The 26838-nt window shown below is 42.0% G+C and overlaps 1 long non-coding RNA gene across 1 annotated transcript in view; it reads right to left on the bottom strand.

The window, feature by feature from the left end:
* Positions 1-26586, bottom strand: part of LOC122552039 — a 51194-nt gene extending 24608 nt beyond the window's left edge. Inside the window, exon 1 of the long non-coding RNA XR_006312277.1 lies at positions 26367-26586. This is a non-coding gene — a long non-coding RNA (uncharacterized LOC122552039). The remainder of the gene's footprint in view (positions 1-26366) is intronic.
* Positions 26587-26838: the final 252 nt, after the last annotated feature.

The following is a 26838-nucleotide window of genomic DNA, read 5'->3' as shown; positions in this document are numbered from 1 at the left end:
GGGAGGCATATGGCGTACTGGCTTTTATTGGTAGAGGAATTGAGTTCCGGAGTCCTGAGGTCATGTTGCAGTTGTATAAGACTCTGGTGCGGCTGCATCTGGAGTATTGTGTGCAGTTTTGGTCGCCATACTATAGGAAGGATGTGGAGGCATTGGAACGGGTGCAGAGGAGGTTTACCAGGATGTTGCCTGGTATGGAAGGAAAATCGTATGAGGAAAGACTGGGGCACTTGGGGCTGTTTTCACTAGAGAAAAGAAGGTTTAGGGGTGACTTGATTGAGGTGTACAAGATGATTAGGGGGTTAGATAGGGTCGACAGTATGAACCTTTTCCCGCGTATTGAGTCGGGTATTACAAGGGGGCATAGCTTTAAATTAAGGGGGGGTTAGGTATAGGACAGATGTTAGGGGTAGGTTCTTTACTCAGCGAGTCGTGAGTTCATGGAATGCCCTGCCAGTAGCAGTGGTGGACTTTCCCTCATTATGGGCATTTAAGCGGGCATTGGATAGGCATATGGAGGATAGTGGGCTAGTGTAGGTTAGGTGGGCTTGGATCGGTGCAACATCGAGGGCCGAAGGGCCTGTACTGCGCTGTATTCTTCTATGTTCTATGACCATTTTTCAAGATATCGCAATTTATTTCCCCATGTTCTTCTTCACAGTAAACATTGATGCAAAATATTCATTTACTATATCCCCCGTCCCCTGCAGTTCCACACATAGGCTGCCTTGCCTTGCTGATCTTTACGGAGCCCTATTCTCTCCTGAGTTACCCTTTTGTGTTTCATGCATTCATAAGATCCTCTTGGATTCTCCTTATCCCAAATTGCCAAAGCTATCTCATGTTCCCTTTTTGCCCTCCTGATTTCCCTCTCAAGTATACTACTGCCTTTATACTCTTCAAGGGATTCACTTGATCTCTGCTATTTATACCTGACATATGCTTCCTTTTCTTTCTTGACCAAAACCTTAATTTCTCCAGTCATCCAGCATTGCCTACACCAGCCTTGCCCTTCACCTTAACAGGAATAGTCTGCTTTTGGACTCTCGCTACCTCATTTTTGAAGGCTTCCCATTTTCTAGCCATCTCTTTTACCTGCAAATATTCACCCCCAAACAACTTTTGAAAGTTTTTGCCTAAAGCCATCAAAATTGGCCTTCCTCCAATTTAGAGCTTTAACTTTTCGATCAATCTATCCTTTTCCATCATTATTTTAAACTAATAGAATTATAGTCAATGGCCCCAAAGTGCTCCTCCACTGATACCTCAGTCACCTTTCCTGCCTTATTTCTCAAGAGTAGGTCAAGTTTTGCAACTTCTCTAGTAGGTACATCCACATACTGAATCAGAAAATTTTCTTGTACACACTTAACAAATTCCTCTCCATCCAAGCCCTTAACATTATGGCAGTACCAGTCTATGTTTGGAATGTTAAAATCCTCTTTCATAACCACCCTACTATTCTCACAGATAAGTGAGATCTTCTTACAAATTTGTTTCTCAATTTCCTGCTGACTATTAGGGGGTCTACAGTACAATCCCAATAAGGTGATCATTGCTTTCTTATTTCTTAGTTCCAACCAAATAACACGCCTGGATGTATATCCAGGAATAGGATAGCTAAGTAAAGCTGTAAAGGAATCCTCAAGCAAAAATCCCTCTCACCCTTCTCTCTTGCCCCTCCCCTTCTATCTTTCCTATAGCATCTATACCCTTTCACATTAAGCTGCTAATCCTGTCCATTCCCGAGCACATCTCTTAATTGCTATGATACCCCAGTCCCATGTTCCCAACCATGCAGAGTTCATCTGCCTTACCTGGTAGGCCTCTTGCATTGAAATAAATAAATGCAGTGTAATTTAGGAGTCCTACCTCATTCTCTGCTTTATTCCTGCCTACCCTGACTATTTGACTTGCTCCTTTTCCCAACTGTACCAGTCTCAGATTGATCTCTTTCCTCACTCTCTCCTGGGGTCCCATACCCCCACCCCCTTTCTAGTTTAAATTCTCCCGAGTAGCTCTAGCAGTACACTAGTCCCCTTCCAATTCAGGTGCAATCCATCCTTGTTATGCAGGTCACTTCTACACCAGAAGAGATTCCAAACATCCAAAAATGTGAAGCCTTCTCCCTTGCATCAGCTCCTCAGCCATGTATTCCTCTGCTCTATCCTTCTATTCCTCCTCTCACTAGCTCTGGGATAATCCAGATATTATGATCCTCGAGGATGTACTTTTAAATTCCTGCATAACTTCTTATCTTCTCTCCTCAGAATCTCATCTTTTTCTCTTCCTATGTCGTTATTTCCAATGTGTACAATGACCTCCTGCTGGTCTCACTTCCCTTTGAGAATATTCTGCACTCTCTCAGATATATCCTTGATCCTGGCACTAGGGAAGCAACTCACCATTCTGATTTCTCACTGCCAGCTGCAGAAACTTCTTCTGTGCCTCTGACTAGAGAGTTCCCGAGCACAATCGATTGCTTGGTACCCCTTGTTACATTAGACCTAGTCTCGGTACCAGAAATCTGGCTGTCAGTGTTATATTTCCCTGAAAGTCCATTACCCCCTACATTTTCCAAAACAGCATACTTGTTTGTGATGTGGATAGCACCATTAGCCTCCCTCTCCACCTTTCCTGGAAGTAACTCATCTACCTGACTGTATCAGCGGTTTATCTCCCTCCCTGCAACCGCCATCCATCACACCTCGTAGCTCCTGTAAATTCCTCATTGCCTCTAACTGCCTCTCCAACCACTCCATGTTATCCAATAGGATTCACAATCAAACACACTTCCTGCAGGCATAATCATCAGTAACATGGAAACTCTCCCTAATCTTCCACATCAGGCAGGAAGAGCACATCACTCTAATAAAGGCCATGTTTGCACCTTAACAATCTACAGACCCAGAAAATAGCACAGTCTTACTGCTCTAAAAACCACTGGTCGAGGCTAACTTAGTACCTACGGTTTATATTTTAAAAGTTTAATTAAGAGACAGATATTAATAAAACATACAATCAACAAGGAACCCACTGTACTCACTACTGTAGATTTATATATATAAAAAAGTAAGGTTACACTTTAAAAAGCTACTTAGCTGCTTCCCTGCTATGAGCTTCCCCACACAGGATCCTCCAAGATCAACTGTGAATTTCACTGTTCGTTTATTTTTCTTAGATGAATTCTGATGTCCAGAGATACTTATGGGCAAGTTGGACCGAAGAGTCTGTTTCCCTTGATTTAATCAGTGGTGAGGGAAAGAAAAGTATGGTTGCAAGGGAAACAGGTAGGGGGACCTAGAAGATAAGAGTGCTGGAGCCTCAGCCCTTGCAATTGACCAACAGGTTGAAGGTTCTTTCTGCTTGTTTGGTTGACAGCAAGGGCTGCAGCATAAATGAGCTAATTGACCATAACACGTGGAACATAAAGTGGGGGGGAAGTGAAAAAAGGAATGCAGTATAATGAGAGGCATTCAAATTTCTTTCTTTGATAGTTCAGAAGGTTGTATTTTCTGCCTTATGTCAGGGTTTGGGACATTTACTTAATACTGGAGAGGAATCTATTATTTAAGATAGAGAATCTTGTCATGTTGTTAATGTTATGGGAAGGACAAAAAAAACGTTCTGAATTATTATTATAGGGAGCTAGAAACCAGATTAAGGTTCAAACATTTTAATCTCTGGATTACTGGCACCAGCACTGGGCAAATTTGGGCTTTACCATTTGAACAGTCTGCTCCTGAATTGTGCTGGAGCTGGTGTTCTCGCACTTTGCATGACTAGGAATGCAGAAAGGATTTTAAGTGAAAGACTAGGGGGGGCTAGGGATCAATTTTAAGAGGATGTCGTGAATCAAAGAGTAGAGGCAAGGATAGAAAGCATTTTCTTTTGGCAAATGATAAGCAGACTGTGACAAGAAAAGGTAGACGCTACAAATCTAATAGCAAATCAACAGATAAATCTAAAGGCTATAGACATAATTAAAGGCCAAAACTAAAGGCTCTATACTTGAATGCACGTAGTTTTGAAACAGAAAAAATAAACTGACAGTGAAAATATAAATAAATAAGATCTGAAAGCATTTCAGATGTGGTTTGAGGATGACCTTGAGATAGAGTCATAGAGTCATAGAGATGTACAGCATGGAAACAGACCCTTCGGTCCAACCCAGCCATGCCGACCAGATATCCCAACCCAATCTAGTCCCACCTGCCAGCACCCGGCCCATACCCCTCCAAACTCTTCCTATTCATATACCCATCCAAATGCCTCTTAAATGTTGCAATTGTACCAGCCTCCACCACATCCTCTGGCAGCTCATTCCATACATGTACCACCCTCTGCGTGAAAAAGTTGCCCCTTAGGTCTCTTTTACATCTTTCCCCTCTCACCCTAAATCTATGCCGTCTAGTTCTGGACTCCCCGACCCCAGGGAAAAGACTTTGTCTATTTATCCTATCCATGCCCCTCATAATTTTGTAAACCATAAGGTCACCCCTCAGCATCCGACGCTCCAGGGAAAACAGTCCCAGCCTGTTCAGCCTCTCCCTGTAGCTCGAATGGGAATATTGAATATTGAATATTGAAGGGTACATGCCATTTAGAAAGGACATTATGCTAAAAAAAAAGGATGAGTGGCGTTGTTAATTAATGATGGTATTAGCACTAAAGAGACAGATGACCTAAGTTTAGGGGACCAGGGTGTTGAAATAGCTTGCTTCGAGATGAGAAGTGTTAAAGGTAAGAAGTCATGAGTGGGCATATTAGACATTCTCCCTGGCAGCAACTACATAGTAGGATGCAGCCTAAATGAAGTGTTCATAGAATGTTTCCTAAAAACTGCAGATTCTAGAACCAACAGAGAGAGGCTGCATTAGATCTTGCACAATGCACAGTACATGTGAGGATTAATTAATCACCTTATAGTGAACATGCCTTTTGGGAGCAGCTGAATGTGTGGCTGAATTTTTCATTTAGTTTGAGGGAAAGAATAATGGGTCCAAGACCAGTATTTTAAACCTAAAAGGGCAACTAAGAGGACATGGGAATAGCTAAATTGAAATGGAAAATTAGGTTAAGGGACAGGTGAATGGAAATGCAAAGCCAGATAATTAAGGGGATACTTCAGAATACACAGCACATTTATGTTGCTTGTAAAGGCCACTTCTTTGTTACTGTATACAGAAAATTAGAGAAGATACTGTTTTAAACTGAGGAAACCATGTAAGAGGATGTGGACAGTTTCATAAGCAAGTTATTGGGTCACATAATGAGTTATATCTATGATTTTAGTGAGGGAGCATGAGTCGAGAGTGTGGTGCTGGAAAAGCACACCAGGTCAGGCAGCATCCAAGGAGCAGGAGAATCGACATTTCGGGCATAAGCCCTTCATCAGGAATGAGGCTTGTGGGTCAGGGCTGAGGGATAAATGGGAGTGTTTGTGTTGGGGGGTAGGTAGCTGGGAAAGTGATAGGTGGATGAAGTTGAGGGAGAGGGTGATAGGTCGGGGGGTCATTGATGGACGGGTCCGGAGGGCCATGTCGAGTTGGAGGCTTGGGACTGGGATAATGTGAGGAGAGAGGAAATGAGGAAGCTGTTGAAATCCACTTTATCCTGTGTGGTTGCAGGGTCCCAAGGTGGAATATGAGGCATTCCTTGGGCTTATGTCCAAAACGTCAACTCTCCTGTTCCTCAGATGCTGCCTAACTGGCTGTGCTTTTCCAGCACCACACTCTGAACTCTGATCTCCAGCATCTGCAGTCCTCACTTTCTCCTTGTGAGGGAACATTCCAGGCAGAATGGCACTGCCTATGTATGTTCAGGGCTATATTGCCCAAATAGTCTTTAAATTGACTTTTCAATTAGGAACAGTTGTCATGGGTTCAGGAGGCCTTACCATAGTAACAAACACTTGATTTGTTTCTTGAGAGGTGTCTACAGCCTCGGGTGTGGACAACAGAGCAGAAATATCCAGTCTGTCAACAGAAAGAATCCATCTCTCTCTCTCTTCTGTGTGAACTAAAAGATAAGTCCCAATAGTTAAGTATTGTACGTATCCTTTCTTTGTAAGCTGTTCTCTTTGCAAATCCCCATCAACAGAAAAGGGGAGAAGACACCTTCAGGAGCACTGAAAGGTCGAATTCTCAACTAATTAATAAAATACTGAGAATACCCACACCCTAGCATCATTATCAAAGAAATGGAAGAAGTTGAAAGAAAACCAAAAGAAACAACTCAGAGTCAGAGAGATCTACAGCGCAGAATCCTTCAGCCCATTGCATGTGCCTGGTCAAAAACAACCACCTAACTATTCTAATCCCATTACTTCATCCATAACCTGGCATCCTTTGGTATAACTAGTTCACATCTAAATATTCCTTAAATATTATGATGACTTCTGCCCCTGCCTCCCTTATAGGCAACAAGTTCCAGATTTTCACTACACTCTACGTGAAAATGTTTTCCTCACATTTCCTTATCTTAAATATATGGCCCTGGTCATTGATCCTGCCATGGAGGGGTCATGTCTGTCTATCCTATCTATGCTCCTCATAATTTTATATATCTTAATAACGTCTCATCTCAATCTCCTCCATTGTAAGTGAAACAATGCCAGTCAGTCCAATCTCTCTCCATAACTGAAACTCTCCAGCCCAGGCAACATCCTGGTAAATTTCCATTGCATCCTTTCCAGTGCAATCACAACATTCCTATAACGTGGATTCCAGATCTGCACATAATATTCTAGCTGCGACCTAATTAATGTTTTATCCAGCTTCAGCATATCTCCTTGCTTGTAAACTCTATGCCTCAAATAATAAAGGCAAGTATACCATATGGCTTTTTATCAACCAGTCCATATACCTTCAGGAAACGGTGTACTCATTGATAGTTGTGATCTGGACTGTACCAGAAATGTGCTTCACTGACTGTCTTTTGTCTCCGTCTCCCATTCACAAAATTTGTGGCTTGTTCATTTGTGTGCCTGTTTACAGAGGAACCTCAATTATCCGAATGAAACAGGCGGGGAGTATTTTGTCGGATAATCAAACGTTCGGATAATTGAATGCCAGATAACGCAGTTTAGATAAACATCGGGACCTTATGATCTTACCAGATAATCTGAAATTCAGATAATCGAATACCAGATAATCGAGGTTCCTCTGCATACGTGTATGGGACTTCAAGAAAGGTGTAGAGTTTATATTATATCGTTACAGATTAACGATTCAATTCTCTACCTTTTGGGCATTGGTTAAAAACCAATTTAACTACAGTAAATAGTTATTTTCTTGTTAAAGGTGTGCATTTTCATTTAACCTGAATCAGACAGTTAGGTAAAATTGGGCAATTCAGTATTTAAATCGAATTTTCTGATTTGTGATGACTCCAGGAAGGTAAGGCTTCACTTCTTGCATGTTATCCTTGTGAGCCATGATACACAACAAGATGAAAAATTTCCAATCGGAGAAATCACCACCTATAGGTTTATCAGGAGAGTTAAAGATAGTATCAAACTTCAAGAAAAAGCAAATTATTCTGCAAAGATTGGTGGCAGGTCAGGATTTTGGACAGATTATTTTTTAAAAAACACAAATAAGGTTTAAAAGGGATATAAACAGAGATCAAGAGAAATCTAGTTAAAATATAAAAATAGTAGCATTTTCAACTCATATTTTAACAAAAAAAGTTATGAACAATTGAATGTTGGTCCTATAGATTGAGAATCTAGGGAAACAAGAATGGAAAATAAGAAGATACCAGAAGAATTACCAAGTATTTTGTATTGGTCTTAAGGATAGAGGATAAAATTAGCATTCCATAAATAACTGCAATGCAGGAAATAGAAGGTGGGGGAGGTGGAGGATCTGTAGAAAATTCTAATCACTAAAGAAGTGGTACTGAACAAATTATTGGAGCTGTGTGCTGATAAGTCCCTGGGTCCTGATGGATTTCACCCTTGGCTCTTAAAAGAAATGGTTACTAGGATATTTGATACCAGAGGTTCATTCCCAAGAAAAGAAAGATTAACCGGGGAGGGATTAGACAACCTTGGCTGACAAAGGAAGTCAGGAAATGTATTAAAGAAAAAGAGAGATCCTATAAAGTGGCTAAGAACAGTGGGAAATCAGAAGATTGGGAAGGATACAAAAGCAAACAGAGGATAACAAAGAGTGAAATAAGAAAGGAGAGGATCAAATATGAAGGTAGGCTAGCCAGTAATATTAGAAATAATAGTAAAAGTTTCTTTCAGTACATAAGAAACAAACGACAGGCAAAAGTAGACATTGGGCCACTTCAAACTGATGCAGGAAGCCTAGTGATGGGAGATAAGGAAATAGCAGGAGAACTTAACAAGTACTTTGCGTCAGTCTTCACAGTGGAAGACATGAGTAATATCCAAAAAATTAAAGGGTGTCACGGGGCTGAGTTGAGTATGGTTGCCATTACGAAAGAGACAGTGCTAGAAAAGTTAAAAAGTCTTAAAATTGATAAATCTCCTGGCCCCGATGGGATACACCCTAGAGTTCTGAGAGAGGTGGCTGAGGAAATAGCAGAGGCATTGGTTGAGATCTTTCAAGAGTCACTGGAGTCAGGAAAGGTCCCAGATGATTGGAAGATGGCTGTTGTAACCCCCTTGTTCAAGAAAGGATCAAGGCAAAAGATGGAAAATTATAGGCCAATCAGCTTAACCTCAGTTGTTGGTAAAATTCTAGAATCCATCATTAAGGATGAGGTTTCTAAATTCTTGGAAGAACAGAGTCTGATTAGAACAAGTCAACATGGAGTTAGTAAAGGGAGGACAGGCCTGACAAACCTGTTGGAATTTTTTGAAGAGGTAACAAATAGGTTAGACCAGGGAAACCCAGTGGATGTGATCTATCTAGACTTTCAAAAGGCCTTTGATAAGCTGCCACACGGGAGGCTGCTGAGCAAGGTGAGGGCCCATGGTGTTCGAGGTGAGCTGCTGGGACGGATTGAGGATTGGCTGTCTAACAGAAGGCAGAGAGTTGGGATAAAAGGTTCTTTTCCAGAATGGCAGCCGGTGACGAGCGGTGTCCCGCAGGGTTCGGTGCTGGGGCCACAGCTGTTCGCAATATATATTAATGATTTGGATGAGGGAACCGGGGGAATTCTAGCGAAGTTTGCCGATGATACGAAGTTAGGTGGACAGGAAGGTAGTACTGAGGAAGTGGGGAGGCTACAGAAGGATCTAGACAGGTGGGGAGAGTGGTCCAGGAAATGGCGGATGGAATTTAACGTGAGCAAGTGCGAGGTCTTGCACTTTGGCAAAAAGAATAAAAACATAGACTACTTTCTAAATGGTGAGAAAATTAATAAAGCCAAAGCACAAAGGGATCTGGGAGTGCTAGTCAAGGATTCTCTAAAGGTAAACATGCAGGTTGAGTCCATGATTAAGAAAGCGAATGCAATGTTGTCTCTTATCTCAAGAGGGTTGGAATACAAAAGCAGAGATGTACTACTAAGACTTTATAAAGCTCTGGTTAGGCCCCATTTGGAGTACTGTGTCCAGTTTTGGTCCCCACACCTCAGGAAGGACATACTGGCACAGGAACGTGTCCAGCGGAGATTCACACGGATGATCCCTGGAATGACAGGTCTAACATATGAGGAACGGCTGAGGATACTGGGATTGTATTCGTTGGAGTTTAGAAGATTAAGTGGAGACTTAATAGAGACGTACAAAATAATACATGGCTTGGAAAAGGTGGATGCTAGGAAATTGTTTCGGTTAGACGAGGAGACTAGGACCCGTGGACACAGCCTTAGAATTAGAGGGGGTCATTTCAGAACAGAAATGCGGAGACATTTCTTCAGCCAGAGAGTGGTGGGCCTGTGGAATTCATTGCCACGGAGTGCAGTGGAAGCCGGGACGCTAAATGTCTTCAAGGCCGAGATTGATAGATTCTTGTTGTCTAGAGGAATTAAGGGCTACGGGGAGAACGCTGGTAAGTGGAACTGAAATGCACATCAGCCATGATTGAATGGCGGAGTGGACTCGATGGGCCGAATGGCCTTACTTCCACTCCTATGTCTTATGGTCTTATGGTCTTATGATACATTTGTTCTAATCTTCCAAAATTCCCTAGATTTGAGGCAAGTTCTCTTAGATTGGAAAATAACTTGTTTATTTAAAAACAGAGGGAGACAGAAAGCAGGAAATTACATGCCAGTTAGTTGAACATATGTTATAGAGAAGATGTGAGAAGCTATTATTAAATGTGTACCAGCAGGGAACTAAGACAAATTTGTAGTAATAGCCCAATTCAATTTAGTCTTGGGGATGGGAAATCTTGTTTAACCAATTTATTAAAAGGAAATAATGTACTGTGGTTAAAGGGAAACCAGTGCACTGTACTTAGATTTCTAGAATGCAATTGATAAAGTACCATAATGATTATTATGTAAAATAAGAGTTTATTGAGTCATTGAGTCATAGAGTTGTACAGCATGGAAACAGACCCTTTGATTAACTCATCCATGCCAACCAGATATTGTAAATTAATCTAGTCCCATTTACTAGCATTTGGCCCATATCCCTCGAAACCGTTCCTATTCATGTACCATCCAGATGCTTTTGAAATGTTGCAATTGTACCAGCCTCCACCACTTTGTCCAGCAGCTCGTTCCATGCACGCACTACCCTGTGCATGAAAACATTGTCCCTTAGTTGTTTATTAAATCTTTCCCCTCTCATCCCCTCTCATGCTCTCTAGTTTTGCACTCCCCTACCCTGGGGAAAAGACCTTGGCTATTCACCCTATCCATGCCCCTCATGATTTTATAAACCTTTATATAATCCCTCAGCCTCATATGCTTCAGGGAAAATAGCCCCAGCCTATTCAGTCTCTTCCTATATCTCAAAACCTCCAGTCCCAGCAACATCTCTGTAAATCTTTTCCTCAGCCAGGTATAGGTATATTGATGAAACTGGGAATTTGTCTAGACACCAGGTAACAGAGAGTAAGCTTTAATGGATCATTTTCTGTTGGCAATATGCCACAGGGATTGATAGTTGGAACTCAACTGTTTATAATCCATATAAATGTCTTGGATGAAGGGACCAAAGGCATGGTTACTGAATATGATGAAAATATAGGGATAGATACGGAAGTAATTAATGAAGAACATACAAGGGAGCTACAAAAAGATACAGACAAGTGAGTAGGCAAAGATTGGAGAACTGCAGTCTCACACAATTTAACTAATTATGCTTTTCCATTCTTCTTGTCAAAGTAAATAATTTCACATTTTTTCACAATAACCTCCATTTGCCAGATAGAAGGTTGTGGAGGCCAAGTCAGTGAGTGTAATTAAGATAGAGGTAGATGTAGTCTTGATTGAATCAAGGATTACAAAGAGAAGGTAAGAGAATGGAGTCGAAAACATATCAAACATGATTGAATTGCAGAACAAATGTGATGGGTCACATAGCCTAATTCTGCTCCTATACCTTATGGTCTTAAGGTTGAAAAGATTAACTAAAAAAGGGAGAAAATAAACTTTGAGGTTAAACGAGCAAGTAATATCAAAAATGGACAATAAGAGTTTCTTTAACTGTATAAAAAAGAAGAGAAAATCCAAAGTGAAAATCGACCCCTTAACAAAGAGACTGAGGCGATAATAATGGGGCATCAGAAAATGCCAGAGGAGTTAATGAAATCCTTTGCATCAGTCTTCATGGTAAAAGGCTCAAATATCATTCTAAAATTACTAAATGTTCAATACTAAACATTCAAGGGGCAAAACGGCTAGAGAAAATAAATGCAATAACTATATTTAAACTCAGGAAACTAATGGAGCTAAAGGCCAATAAGTCTCTTGGATTTGATGGGATAATCCTAGGATATTAAAGGAAGTAGCTGCAAAGATAATGGATACTCTGGTAATAATCTTACAAAACTCCCTAGATTCTGGAAAAGGCTGAGGATTAGTAATGATGAATAACAGAATCAAGCAGTCAAAATGGCTTCATGAAGGGGAAATCTTGTCTGACAAATTTAGTAGAATTCTTTGAAGGGCTAGCAAGCAGGATAAAGTGGAATGAGTAGATGTAATACATATGGGTCTCCAAAGATATTCAATAAGGCACTGCACCTAAGGCTACTTGATAAGATAATAGCCCATGGTGTTGAGGTAGTATATTAGCACAGACAGAGGTTTGGCTAACTAATAGGAGAAAGTGTGTTGCGTTAAAGGGGACATTTTCAGGATGGCAACCTATAGCTAATGGAGTGTCTTAGCATTCAGTATTGGGGTTACAGTTATTTACAATAAATATATTCATGATTTGGAGGAGAGAAGTGAGTGACATAAATAAAGATGAGAAGGCACATTGTGAAGTTGACGCAAAGAGCCTTCAGAGGAATATAGACAAGTTAAGAAAGTGGGCATATTGAATACAATGTGGGAAAATATCAGGTTATGCATTTTGGCAGGAAGAATAGAGGAGCTGATTATTATTTAGATGGAGAAAGAGTGCAAAAGATTGTAGAACAGAGGGAGTCCTCATGCATAAATGACAAAAAGCCAGTGTACAAGTTCAGCAGGTAATGGGAATGCAAATAAAGTATTAATCCTATTTCAAAGCAAATGACTATGAAAATTGGCATGTTTTGCTAAATGTGTACAATGCACAAGTTGGATTACCTCTGAAATACTGTGAACTGTTTTAATTCTATTATCTAAGAAAAGATATTGTCGGTGGTCCAGAAGAGTTTCACTAGATTGATTGATACTGAATATGTTAAGAAGAGAAGTTCAATCGGTTTGGCCTGTACTCATTCGAGTTAAGACGAATGAGAGGCAAACTTATTCAAATACATAATGTTTGAAGGAGTTTGATATTGTAGATGCTGAGATCTTGTTTCACCTTGTGGGAAACTTCAGGACCAGACAGCATAGAATAAGGATTCATCTATTTAAGATCAAGATGAAGAGGAATTTCTTCTCTCAGAGGGTACTGAAATCTTCATAACAGAGTGCGATCGAGTATGGGTAGTTAATTATACACAGGCTAAGAAAGACAGATTTTTAATCAGCAAAGGAATCAAGGACTAAGGGAATAAAGCAGGAAAGTGGCATTGAGGATTATCAGTGCAGCCATGACTTGCAGGATAGACTCAGTGGGCTGAATGGCATACTTCAGCTCCTCTGGCCGACATATCCTTGGTGGGTATCCAGCCTGGAAAGCAGGTGAACAAATAAACTTGGAGTTCAGGAGATAAACAGCTACCCAGGCCTCAAACTAATAAAGGCGAGATAGACTGGACTTTTTTCACTGGAATGTAAGAAGTTGAGAGGTGACCTTATCAAGGTTTATAAAATCATGAAGGGTAAAGGTAAGTTGAATAGCAGGTGTGTTTTCCATAAGGTGGGGGAATTTAAAGCTGGGGTGCATATTTTTAGGGTGAAAGGAGAAAGGTTTAAAAAAGACATGAGGGGCATATCCTTTACACAGAGAGTAGTTTGTGTGTAGAATGAACTGCCAGAGGAAGTGGTGGATGCGGGTACAATTTCAACATTTAAAAGACATTTGGATAAGTACATGAATCAGAAATGTTTGGCTAAACTCAGGCAGGTGGGATTCATTTAGTTTGGACTGGTTGGACTGAAGGGTTTGTTTCTGTGCTTATGCCTCGCTGGCTCTATGATGAGATTGACTATATTTGGTGTTTGTCCTGCTCTGTGCCCCTTAACTTTGCAGCCACCTTCCTGCTCTGCCCAAAACCTGCTATGAGTTAAAATCCTCCCAAAGATATTTCAAAGTCCAACAATAGACAGATGTTTTAAGTAATAATAAGCCCGCTTCTCGCCAATGGTGATTGAATCCATATTTAAACAATCTGAGGTACAATCCTTAGAGATGAAACATAAGCTACATTCAAGGATTCAAACGAAGGTTGCAACATGAGTAGATCCATTCAGGGATTGGAGTTTACATTTACTTCATGAGATAATAATTAATGAATTAGCAAGAAAAAACCAGATGAATTGTATTTCCACTTTAATGTGTCGCATGACTTATTTTGCTTCCTTGGTAAGTAAATAATTACAAAGTAGTCTTGCAAAATATTGTCCAGATCTAAGTGTTATAGGGTATTGACTATTGCAGTTGGGGAACATATGACTTCCATTAAAACTGAGTTAGGCTTTTATTTGAACTTCAGCATCCTTGTAAAATTGTTTTCTGAAGTTCTATTTTGTTGCTTTGTTGTCTTTGTTAATGATTATTTTAAAACCTATCGTTGTCTGTCATGAAGTCTTCTTTTCCTATGAAGTTGACACTTTTACAACATTGATATTCTAGTTACTACTTATTAAAGTGCTCAAGTGACCAGTAATGGAACAAGAGTGTGCAGTGTCTGAATGACTTCCATTCAGACATCAAATGAAACAGAGCAAAAATTACGGACAGATGAGCGAAAATGATTTACACCCATAGACTTTTTTTTGCCAGAGTGACTACAAGTTTCGACAATGTTCAAGCATCTCTTCAGTTTGCCCAGTTAACTGGGCAGTGGTGACCACTCAAAATGCTGGTCAAACCTCCAAGTCAGAATGGTGTCTGCACCGATAAGATCATAAGAACATCAGGCATCAAAGCAGAAGTAGGCTATTCAGCCCATTAAGTCTGCTCCACCACTCAATGAGATCCTGGCTAATCTGATAATCCTCATTTCCACATTACAGTCTTTTCCCTGTAACCCCTGATTCCCTTATGGATTAAAATTCTGTCTGTCTCAGCCTTAAATATATTTAAATGACTCATGCTTAACAGCCTTCTGTAGTAAAGAATTCTACAGATTCGCCCCCTCAGAGAAGGAATTCTTCCTCTTCTCAAACTTAAAAGGATGATCCCTTATTCTGAGTTTGTTTCCCCTTGTGGGTACAATCTTTCACCCTTATGGATGCAATGTGTTACAATGTGCCCTGATTCTTGGAGTCTAAGGCACTTTTGCTCAAAGAATCTGAAGTTTATTACCCACCCAGCAGTCAACTAAGTCCAGTTAAAAAAAAAGTAAAATCAAGAGCATTAAATCTATGAGATAATCTACCCTGCTTTGCTGCAGATCAATTTGTTGAAATCAGTAATGAATAAATATTTTCTGACAATTTCATTGCTGGAAAATACCATTGATTGACCAAGGACAGGAAGGTGAATGAGAGGATCATGAAGAGGATTCATCAACGTTGTACACAATGCAACTATTTTTTAAATGAAATAGTGGAATTTCATTTATCTATCCTGCTTGAGAAGCTCAGGAAGCTGCAAACAATTTTGCAGCCAGTGAAAAACTTTTGGAAAGTGGTCACTGATGAAATGTAGGGAAACATAGCATATTTACACTTCAGGGAAATTCAACAAACAGCAGTGAGTAAAATGAATCCATTCCCAGTGATATTTAATCAGGGTAAATGTTGGTGAAATGATTGAGAGACCTTTGTTCATCATTGCTTTTGGACTTTTTACAGTCACTTAAGATAACTTAAGAAGTCAGACAACAACTTTATCTAAATGATGGCAAAGATGAGGGAGTTAAAAACTGAAATTAAATTCTTAGACACATCAAGGTTGAGAAGATAAACTTAAGCCACAAAGTTTTGTAAATGGCGCATGAGGCTTTTTGCCAGTAAACAAAAATGCAATGAGACATCTGTGCTCAGTAATCTGTACAAACTGAAAAAACATGCTTATCTTATGCAAAACTAAAACTGAACATGACTGTAGTCATTTGAAGACAAAGAAGCAGCAATCTGTGCCAAAATTGGGTAAATATATTCATGATCCATATATCTGCCAAAATGCATATTTGGCAAAGAAAGACAGGTGAAATGTAATATTTACTCAGCTTTCAAACTGACCAGATGCAACCTATTCTTTGTATCCTGCACATTCACTTTTTCCTACAGAGATGCTGTTTGGCTACTGCAAAATTCACAATTTTCAGCTGTCAGGATGCTTTGACTTCTTTCAATGTCCTTTTGCACCAAACCTAAAATATTTATTTACTATCTCAACACTGCTGTTACTTCTTAAAAGGGGTTTCTTACTTTAGCTTATAAGCAGATTGAAATCACAGTGAAATAATGCCGCAGAGGCCAATATCCTATCAGCCAGTTACTCTTTTAAACACAACATGTGTAATGCTCGACATTGGTCCAGCTCCCTCAGAGCCAGCTCTTAGAGTGAACACGATGTCTGATGCTCTGTCAGCCAGGGGTCCCTGATCGGACCAGATTAACAGCCCCAATCAGGGAACTCAAATTCGATGAGATCCACCAAGCTGACCTCGTTACAATCACTACTTCCCTCCCCTTCTAAGTCCAGCAACATAGTCCTGTTCTTTTTCTTGTAGACTCTTTTGGGGCATTTTTGCACTGGAACCGGTTCCTCCAACTCAGCCTTGGATATGGGCAGCATGTAGCAGACCATAGCACGCCCCTTTGCAACCGGGGCATCTTGGAAGAAATTCATCCTCTTCTTTATCCGGTTAAAGCATTGAGGCTGCGATATCCACCATGTCCATCACAGACTCAGAGGATTCTTTACGCCAGACTGTGGGGGAGAACACATGGGTTCCAACAGCCTTTCTGGCCATTCTGAGGGGCTGGGTATGTTTTGCATCTGGCCAGTTCATAAGTTTGCAGCTTTCATGTGGTCCATGTGCTTGTTCAGGAGCGTCTCACCTACCCGAACTTTGTACGTCATGGGAACTGACCTCGCGTTGATCATGCCTCTTACCCATGCAGGGCCGTTTCCATGGTTTCAGCAACAAACTTTGTCCCCTGAAGTAAACTGTATCTCTCACTTAGAAGAGTCTTCCGTTTGGCATTGATACCGCTGATGATGTTTCATTTGCCCTCACCCCAAATCTAGGAAGATCAAATTTAATCTGAGCTGAGTCTTCTCTCCATTAGCAACTCTGCTGGAGCCATTCCTGTAGTTGAGAGGTAGTCCAATAATCAAATAGGATTGGTACAGTTCGGTATTGAGTGAAGCTGTAGACCTGTTTCTTTAACTCCATGACTACCTGGTCAGGTCCGCAACCCCCCCAACAACCCAACCTCCCGTCCTGGCACCCTCCCCTGCCTCTGCAGGAATTGCAAAACCTGCGCCCACACCTCCTCCCTCACCTCCATCCAAGGCCCCAAAGGAGCCTTCCACATCCATCAAAGTTTTACTAATATCATTTATTGTATCCGTTGCTCCCGATGCGGTCTCCTCTACATTGGGGAGACTGGGCGCCTCCTAGCAGAGCACTTTAGGAATCATCTCCCGGACACCCGCACCAATCAACCACACCGCCCTGTGGCCCAACATTTCAACTCCCCCTCCCACTCTGCCGAGGACATGCAGGTCTTGGGCCTCCTCCACCGCTGCTCCCTCACCACCCGACGCCTGGAGGAAGAACGCCTCATCTTCCGCCTCGGAACACTTCAACCCCGGGGCATCAATGTGGACTTCACCAATTTCCTCATTTCCCCTTCCCCCATCTCACCCCAGTTCCAACCTTCCAGCTTAGCATGGTCCCCATGATCTGTCCTACCTGCTTATCTTCCTTTCCACCTATAAACTCCACCCTCCTCTCTGACCTATCACCTTCATCCCCACCCCCATTCACCTATTGTACTTTATGCTACTTTCTCCCCACCTCTCTCTCATTATCTCTCCACTCTGCAGGCACCCTGCCTCTATTCCTGATGAAGGGCTTTTGCCCAAAACGTCGATTTTCCTGCTTCTCAGTTGCTGCCTGACCTGCTGTGCTTTTCCAGAACCACTCTAATCTCGACTCAGGTTTCCAGCGTCTGCAGTCCTTGTTTGTACCTGTTTCTTTAAGCCTACATTCAAAGTTTGGAATGCCCTTTCTGCCATACCATTGGATGATGGATGGTATGGAGTTTATATGGCGAATGCTTATCAACCTGACGAAATATTTGAATTCCCTGTTGGTAAATCATGGCCTATTGTCTGTGACCAACACTTCCGGGAGTATCAGAATTGCAAAGGATGTTTGCAGCGTTTCTATCATCCTCATGTTTAACAAATGAACTGCATACACATTTAACCACTTTGAATGTGCATCCACAATGACTAAGAACATTGAACCCATGGAAGGGCCGACATACTCAACGTGTAACCAAGGGCCAGGGTTTACCCAGCCATTCCCACAAATGTGGAGAAGATGCTGGCGGTCAATTTTGTCCTTGTTGGCGCTCTGGGCATTGCCCCACCAACACGGCTTTGTCAGCATCTAATCCTGGCCACCAGGCATAACCTCTCACCAACATCTTCATTTTGGACCCCCTGGCTGACTCCCCTGGTGGGGTTTATCCAGTACCTGGTGGCGACCTTCACTCGGGACAATCACTCCTGCCCACCATAATAAAATGTCATCCTCTACGGTGATCTGGTCTCACCGGGTCCAGAAAGGTTTCAGTTCTCATTGTGATGGCCCTTTTGTTTCCCCCATCTTCACCAGCTGTTCTAGTTTTGCCAGGACAGGATATTTTTATGTCCACAGTTTCATATTGTCAGCGGTGATCAGAAGGGTGTTCAGAAAGTTGAAAAGCAGAATGGACTCTCCCAGTGGCAGCATCACTGGTGGTGTATCTGCCAGCAGGAGGCAGCTCAAGGCATCTGCATTTGCTACTTGGCCCCTTGGACAGTGTTCCAATTTGTAATTGTAAGCACTTAGAATGAGAGCCCACCCCTGACTTTGACTTGAAGCTATGGGTGGCATAGCCTTTTCCTCTGAGTAGCTAGCAGGAGTTTGTGGTCTGTTACAATTAAAAATTTACATCTGTAAAGGTATTAATGGAACTTTCTCATACAAAAGATGACTGCCAAACCTTCCTTCTCTAACTGGGCGTATTTGTGCTCTACATCTACAAGTCCAGGAAACAAATGTTATTTGGCATTCCTCTCCATTGAGCCACCTGAGAGCCAACTCTACCTTGATACCCAAAAGGGGAAGCATCGCATGTCAGCATCAGATCTTGCTTGGGAATGTAGTGAGCCAGAGTGGAAGCTAGGTTGAGTATGAACTTGCTGTAATAATTTACCAATTCTGGTTCTGGTACAGATTTGGGAGCTGGGGCACCTTTGATCGCCCTCACTTTATCTTCCAATGGGCGTAATCGTATACTCATCGCCATTGTAGTACCTCCATAGAGGCTGGCGTCCTATCATCAAGCTACCCTTTATTTACACACGCATAGTACTTCCTCAGAGCCAATTCTCAGATTGAACAGAACCTCTAATAGCCCTGTTTATTTTTTTTTATTTTTATTTTATTAAACAAGTTACAAAACAGTTTACAAAAAACATTGACAGCTGTACACAAAAGACAGCAGTTTTACAAGGGAGGGGAGCAGCAAAGCTAGGCCCCGAACCCTACCGTTCAACCATTTTACAGGGAGAGGAGGACAAACCTCAAATCCCAGTTCCACGTGTGACAAGACAGTGACAATGACATTTATACATTAGCCCTGTTTATATCTGCCAGCCAGGGCTCCCTGATTGGACAAGATTAACAGCCCCAATCAGAGAACTCATATTCTATGATGTTCACCGAAATGACCTCATTGCAATCAGTACACACAGTTCTCATGATCATTTTTTAAAATAACCATGCCATTTTCCAACCGAGAAATGTCATAGGTTTATAATGTGAACAATGTACTTTTTAATCATTATTGTTTGAATGAATAGTATATAGATCTGCTCAGATCTAAAGCGTGTAAACATTTTTTTTGAATTGAATAAAATATTATGCATTTCCCTTTGTAGATTTCCACATACAGCTATGCAGGCTCAGTTAGCTCAAGTGGTAGAGCGTATAACTCTTAATACTCAGTGGTTCAAGTCCCACAGGAGCCTTTGTCAAGTTAAACTTCAGTGACACAGATGGTTCAGTGATAATGTCTCTACCTTGAGACTAGGAGTCCTATGTTCAAGTCCCCTCTGGTCTGGAGGTGTGTAACAACATTTCTGAACAGATTGATTTGAAAATATCTAGCACACCAAATTCTGTTCAACTGAATGCCTATACTTACTGATGTGATTTTTAAAAAATTGATCCCATGTGATCTAACTGATTTTCAATTTTTAACTATAAAATTCTGACTCAATGAGAACAAAGAACAAAGAAAATTTACACCCCAGAAACAGGCCCTTCAGCCCTCCAAGCCTGAGCCGATCCAAATGTACTGTCTAAACCTGTCAGTCAATTCCTAAGCATCTGTATCACTCTACTCCCCATCTAAGCATGCATTTATCCAGACTCACCTTAAATGAATCTACCGTGCCTGCCTCTACCACCTCTGCTGGCAATGCATTCCAAACACCCACTACCCTCTGCTTGAAGTACTTGCCGCGTGTATCCCCCTTAAACTTTCCACCTCTCACCTTGAAAGCATGACCTCTTGTTATTGAATCCTTCACCCTGGGAAAAAGCTGGTCTCTATCCACCCTGTCTATACCCTTCAAGATTTTATAAACCTCAATCAGGTCCCCCCTCAATACCCTTTTTTCTAATGAAGATAAACCTAATCTACTCAACCTTTCTTCATAGCTAACACCTTCCATACCAGGCAACATCCTTGTAAACCTTCTCTGCACCCTCTCCAAAGCATCCAAATCCTTTTGGTAATGTGGCGACCATATAACTATTTTGGGAAATACTATATTGTGTGATGTCAGGTACTGGTTATGAAGCTGTTTTGTATCGTGAAGCTCAGTTGATGTCTTTCAGTATTCAAACTCAACAACTTGCATTCATGCAATGCCTTTAATGTAGAAAAATGGCTCAAGGCAGCTCACAGGGGTCTAGTCAGAAAAAAACAGGAGCTAAGCCAGAAAGGAAGATGGTGGAGGGAGTCACCAAAAGTTTGGTCAAGGAGGCAGGGTTTAAGGAGGGATTTAGAGGAGACAGAAGTAGGAGGGGGTGAGGTGGTGAGTTATTAAAGGAAAGTACTGAACATATGGACCGAAGCCTGAAAATATGACTGTCAATGTCACTATAAAGCTTATAAGGGTCGGAGATCAGCCAATAGAGAATTATAGCAGGTCTGTGGGGTTGAAAGAATTTGGAGGTAGAGAGGGTTATGAAGGGATTAAAATGAATGGTGGCAACTTTAAATTGGAGGAGTAAAGGAACCCAGATGAAAAAAAGGTTGAAGAGGTTGAAAAGGTTGAAAAGGTTATATATGTAGTGCACTTAGGCAGAAAATTGAACAGGAGAGCATGTATCTAGAAGTGACAAGGCATGAATAAGGGGAAGGAGGAGGAAATTTTCTGATTGAATAACACACATGACATTTGATTTTTTTCAGTCAGTTGAAATTTGAAAGTTGTTAAGTTATACATTTGCTGAAACCTTCTTTTCCCACAGATATACATGTAGCTACTAAGCCTTATGTTGCTTGTGAGAATTTTACAAATTATCTACTGTTATTTCATCATTTATATTGATGTAAGTGTGAATCATTTCTGCTTTAAATATTGCTGAAGTTGATCTTTCCAATCATTTACAATGCACAACCACATAGTGATCAAATATACTGTTAGCCAACACTGTTCCAAAGTTAATTGTCAGTCTCAATTTAGTATTTTTCAATACATAATGGTGCATGGGTATAAAGCTCATTGACTAAATGAAAATGCAAATCCTTTATTCCACCCTCGTCAAATCGTTCAGAATGCTGTTTATGCCTCTCTGAGGTAGCACGCTGGAAACCAAATGCCGCTATTCCCAGACTCACGGCAAAAGTAAAAGATTTTACAAAAGTAAAAAAATTTCCCCAATATATCTGTCTTTAGAGCCGTGTTGACAGAAAGAATGAACCAGGTTTAGAACATAGTACATATAACATTACAGTGCAGTTACAGGCCCTTTGGCCCTCAATGTTGTGCCGACCTGTGGAACCAATCTGAAGCCTATCTATTCTATGCTATTTCATTTTCTTCTATTTGTTTATCCAATGACCATTTAAATGGCCTTAAAGTTGGTGGGTCTACTACCGTTGCAGGCAGTGCGTTCCACGCCCCTACTACTCTCGGAGTAAAGAAACTACTTCTGACATCTGTCCTATATCTATCACCCCTCAATATATAGCTATGTCCCCTCGTGCTAGCCATCACCATCTGAGGAAAATTGTGACACTGTCCACCCTATCTAACCCTCTGATTATATGTCTCGATTAAGTCACCTTTCAACCTCCTTCTCTCTCACAAAATCAGCCTCAAGTCCCTCAGCCTTTCCTCATAAGACCTTCCCTCCTTACCAGGCAACATCCTAGGAAATCTGTTCTGAACCCTTTCCAAAGCTTCCACATCCTTCCGATAATGCAGTGACTAGAACTGTACGCAAAACTCAAAGTGCGGCTGCAACAGAGTTTTGTACAGCTGCAACATGACCTTGTGACTCTGAAACTCAATCTCTCTACCAATAAAAGCTGTATGCCTTCTTAACAACCCTGTCAACCTGGATGGAAACTTTCAGGGATCTATGTACATGGATACCGAGATCTCTCTGCTCTTCGACGCTACCAAGAATCTTACCCTTGGCCCAGTACTCTTCATTGACGCTTTGGACAAAAGCCCAAATCCATCAGGATTCCTGATGAAGGGCTTTTGCCCGAAATGTCAATTCGCCTGCTCCTCAGATGCTGCCTGACCTGCTGTGCATTTCCAGCACCACAGTCTCAAATCTAATCTCCAGCATCTGCTGTCCTCACTTTTGTCCAGTACTCTTTATTCCTGTTACCCCTTCCAAAGTGAATCACCTCACACCTTTCTGCCTTAAACTCCCATTTGCCACCTCTCAGCCAAGCTCTGCAGCTTATCTATGCCTCTCTGTAACCTCCAACATCCTTCAGCAATATCCACAACTCCACCGACCTTAGTGTCATCTGCAAATTTACTAACCCATCCTTCTATACCCTCATCGAGGTGATTTATAAAAATGACAAACAGCAGTGGCCCCAAAACAGATCATTGCAGTACCCTACTGAACTCCAGGGTGAACATTTCCTGTCCACCACCACCCTCTGCCTTCTTTCAGCTAGCCAATTTCTGATCCAAACCCTTAAATCACCCTCAATCCCATGCCTATATATTTTCTGAATAGCCTACTGTGGGGAACCTTATCAAATGCTTCACTGAAATTCACATACACCACATCAAACCCTTTATCCCCCATCCACCTGTTTGGTTACCAACTCAAAGAACTCAATAAAGGTTTGTGAGACATGACTTACCCTTCACAAAACATGTTGACTATCCTTAATCAACTTATTCCTTCAGGATGATTATAAATCCTCTCTTATAACCTTTTCCAACACTTTACCCACAACTGAAGTAAGGCTCACTGGTCTATAATTACCAGGGTTGTCTCTACTCCCCTTTTTGAACAAGGGAGCAACATTTGCTATCCTCCAGTCTTCTGGCACTATTCCTGTAGACAATGATGGCATAAAGATTAAAGCCGAAGGCTCTGCAATCTCCTCCCTGACTTCCCTGAGAATCCAAGGAAATTCCCATCTGGCCCAGGGACTTATCTATTTTCACACTATCCATAATTGCTAACACCTCCTTCTTGTGAAGCTCAATCCCATGTAGTCTAGTAGCCTGTATCTCAGTATTCTCCTCAACAACGTTGTTTTTTTCCAGTGTGACTACTGAGGAAAAGTATTCATGTAGCGCTTCCCCTATCTCCTCAGACTCCACACACAACTTTCCATTATTATCCTTGATTGGCCCTAATCTTTCTCTCATCATTCTTTTATTCCTAATAGACAGACAGAAAGCTTTAGGGTTTTCCTTGATCCTACCTGCCAATGATCCAACCTGACCTCTCCTTTCCAGTTTCTAACCTCAGCAGACGAGTCCTCAAACGACCTTTCTGCCACCGTAATACTGTCCTTGACTAACAATGCCACACCTCCCCCTCTTTTACCACCTTCCCTGTTTTTAGTGAAACATCTAAATCCCAGAACCTGCAACAACCATTCCGATCCCTGCTCTATCGATGTATCCGAAATGGCCACAACATTGAAGTCCCAGGTACCAACCTGTGCTGCAAGTTCACTCACCTTATCTGTGTGCTCTTGGCATTGAAGTAGACACACTTAGTGTCATAGAGATGTACAGCATGGAAACAGGCCCTTCGGTCCAACCCGTCTATGCTGACCAGATATCCCAAACCAATCTAGTCCCACCTGCCAGCCTCTGGCCCATATCCCGCCAAACCCTTCCTATTCATGTACCCATCCAATTTTAAATGTTGCAATTGTACCAGTTTCCACCACTTCCTCTGGCAGCTCATTTCATACATGTACCACCCTCTGCCTGAAAAAGTTGCTCCTTAGGTCTTTTTTATATCTTTCCCCTCTCACCCTAAACCTATGCCCCATTCTGAACTCTCCCACCCCAGGGAAAAGACTTTTTCTATTTATCCTATCCATGCCCCTCATAATTTTGCAAACCTCTATAAGGTCACCCATCAGCCTCCGATGCTGCAGGGAAAACAGCCTCTCTCTATAGCTCAGCCTCTCTCTATAGCTCAACCTCTCTCTGTAGCTCTATAGCTCAAATCCTCCAACCCTGGCAACATCCTTGTAAATCTTTTCTGAACCCTTTCAAGTTTCATAACATCTTTCCGATAGGAAGGAGACCAGAATTGCACGCAATATTCCAACAGTGGCCTAACCAATGTCCTGTACAGCCGCAACATGACCTCCCAACTCCTGTACTCAATACTCTGACCAATAAAGGAAAGCATACCAAACGCCTTCTTCACTATCCTATCTACCTGCGACTCCACTTTCAAGGAGCTATGCTGCCGGTGACCTCATTATTCTCAACCTCCTGGACACTACAAGGTAGGTTCCCATCCCCCCTGTTGAATTAGTTTAAATCCTCCTGATGAGCATTACCAACGTTTCCCCCAGGATATTGGGACCCATTTGGTTCAGGTATAGACCATCCTGATTGTAGTGGTTCCATCCATCCTGAATGAGCCCCAAATATCCAGGTATCCAAAGCCCTCCCTCCTGCACCATCCCTGTAACCATGTGTTCAACTTCAGTCTCTCCCTATTCCTTGCCTTGCTAGCACGTGACACGGGCAACAAACCAGAGATAACAACTCTCTGTTTATTCTAGCTCTAAAATTTTAACCTATCTCCCTGAATATCTGCCTTGAATCCCCATCCCTTTTCTTACCTATGCCATTAGTGTCGATGTGGACCACGACTTGAGGCTGCTCCCCCTCCCCCTCAAGGATCTCAAAACATAATTTGAAACATCATGAACCCTGGCACCTGGGAGGCAACACACCAACCGTGAGCCTTTATCTTCCCACAGAATCTCCTATCTGTCCTCCTAACTATGGAGTCCCCAATGACTAATGCTCTACTCATCTCCCCTCTTCCTTTCTGAGCAACAGGGACAGACTCTGTGCCAGAGACCTGTACCCCATGGCTTACCCCTGGTAAGTCTTCCCCCCAACAGTATCCAAAATGGTATAGTGTTTTTGAGGGAAACAGACACGGGGGATATCTGTACTGCCTGCCGGTTCCCTTTCCGTTCCCTGACTGTCACCCATCTGCCTTTTTCTTGCATCTGAGGTATGACTACCTCCTTATAACTTCTCTCAATAACCCCCTCCACCTCCTGAATAATCCAAGTTCATCCAGTTCCAGTTCCCTAACACAGTTGTTGAGGAGCTGGAGTTGAGTGCACTTCCCGCAGATGCAGTCAGCAGGGACACTAGTGGTGACCCTTAACTCCAACATTCAGCAGGAGGTACATTCAACTGCCTTAACCACCATTCCCACTATTCTAAATTCCCAAATAGCTGTGGAAAAGTTAAGAATAAAAAAAACTAGTTAGCTAATCAATCTGGCACATAGAACCTTTCTCTGTACTGTACAAGGATTAATGTTTATTATAAACAAATGCTTTCTAACAATAGATAAACAACTATATTGGTTAAAATTCTAACCCCCTTATAACCCCCCCCACACACAGACAAATAAAAAGCATGGGTTTCATGGGTAAAGGTAAAGACTGGGAAGGTGGCCCAATGGCCCCTATCTCCTGGGTTCACTGACTGCCTCTTAATCTTCCTTCTCCAGGTACTTTCACTTGCTTGCAAGAGGCACAGGGTGACTCACTCACATTTATAAAGTTTCTGACTTATCGGTTAGGAACCGTTGTTTACAGCAACTGATACAGCTCCCCCCGTTCCTAATTTACTGCAGCTATGTGAACCCGATTATATTGTCTCCAGACTGCAAAGGAATCTTATCCTTCTTATAGATTCTCAGGCTCACCACAGCTGCTTAGGTGGTCCATCTAAGTTTCCAGAAGTTGTACATCTCTCCAGCTCCCCTTCCCAGTACAAAGTTCTGTAGCCTTGGCTCCTCCATGCTGTAACTCCCAGACCTCTGCTTTTGATCCTTGCTTTTGCTCCTGCTCTCTCTCCTTCCCCTGGACTTGAATCCACACTTCTGTCTTTGGGCCCCACCTCTTCATCTTTGGCTCATGCTCCAGGCTCTGCCCTGACTTTGTAATGGACATCATTGTAACATGAGCATGGCCCATAGAGTCAGACTGAGTCAGCGGCCTGACATCCTCCCAGGCCGACGCCCTCTGCTGGTGTCTACCCAGTATTCTACAATGGGTGCGGCCTGGCAGCTGGGCCAATGCTGAAATCAGAAGATAGGCTACTAAGATCCTGCTCACCACCCCCACTACATATTAGCAGTCATTGCAAAGGTAATCTGAGCTTTACAGGGTTGACAT

This window comes from Chiloscyllium plagiosum, chromosome 7 (genome assembly GCF_004010195.1).
Source record: "Chiloscyllium plagiosum isolate BGI_BamShark_2017 chromosome 7, ASM401019v2, whole genome shotgun sequence".
Classification (NCBI taxonomy): domain Eukaryota; kingdom Metazoa; phylum Chordata; class Chondrichthyes; order Orectolobiformes; family Hemiscylliidae; genus Chiloscyllium; species Chiloscyllium plagiosum.
The sequence above is the reverse complement of the archived record's forward strand: the minus strand, read 5'-3'. Positions and strand labels throughout refer to the sequence as shown.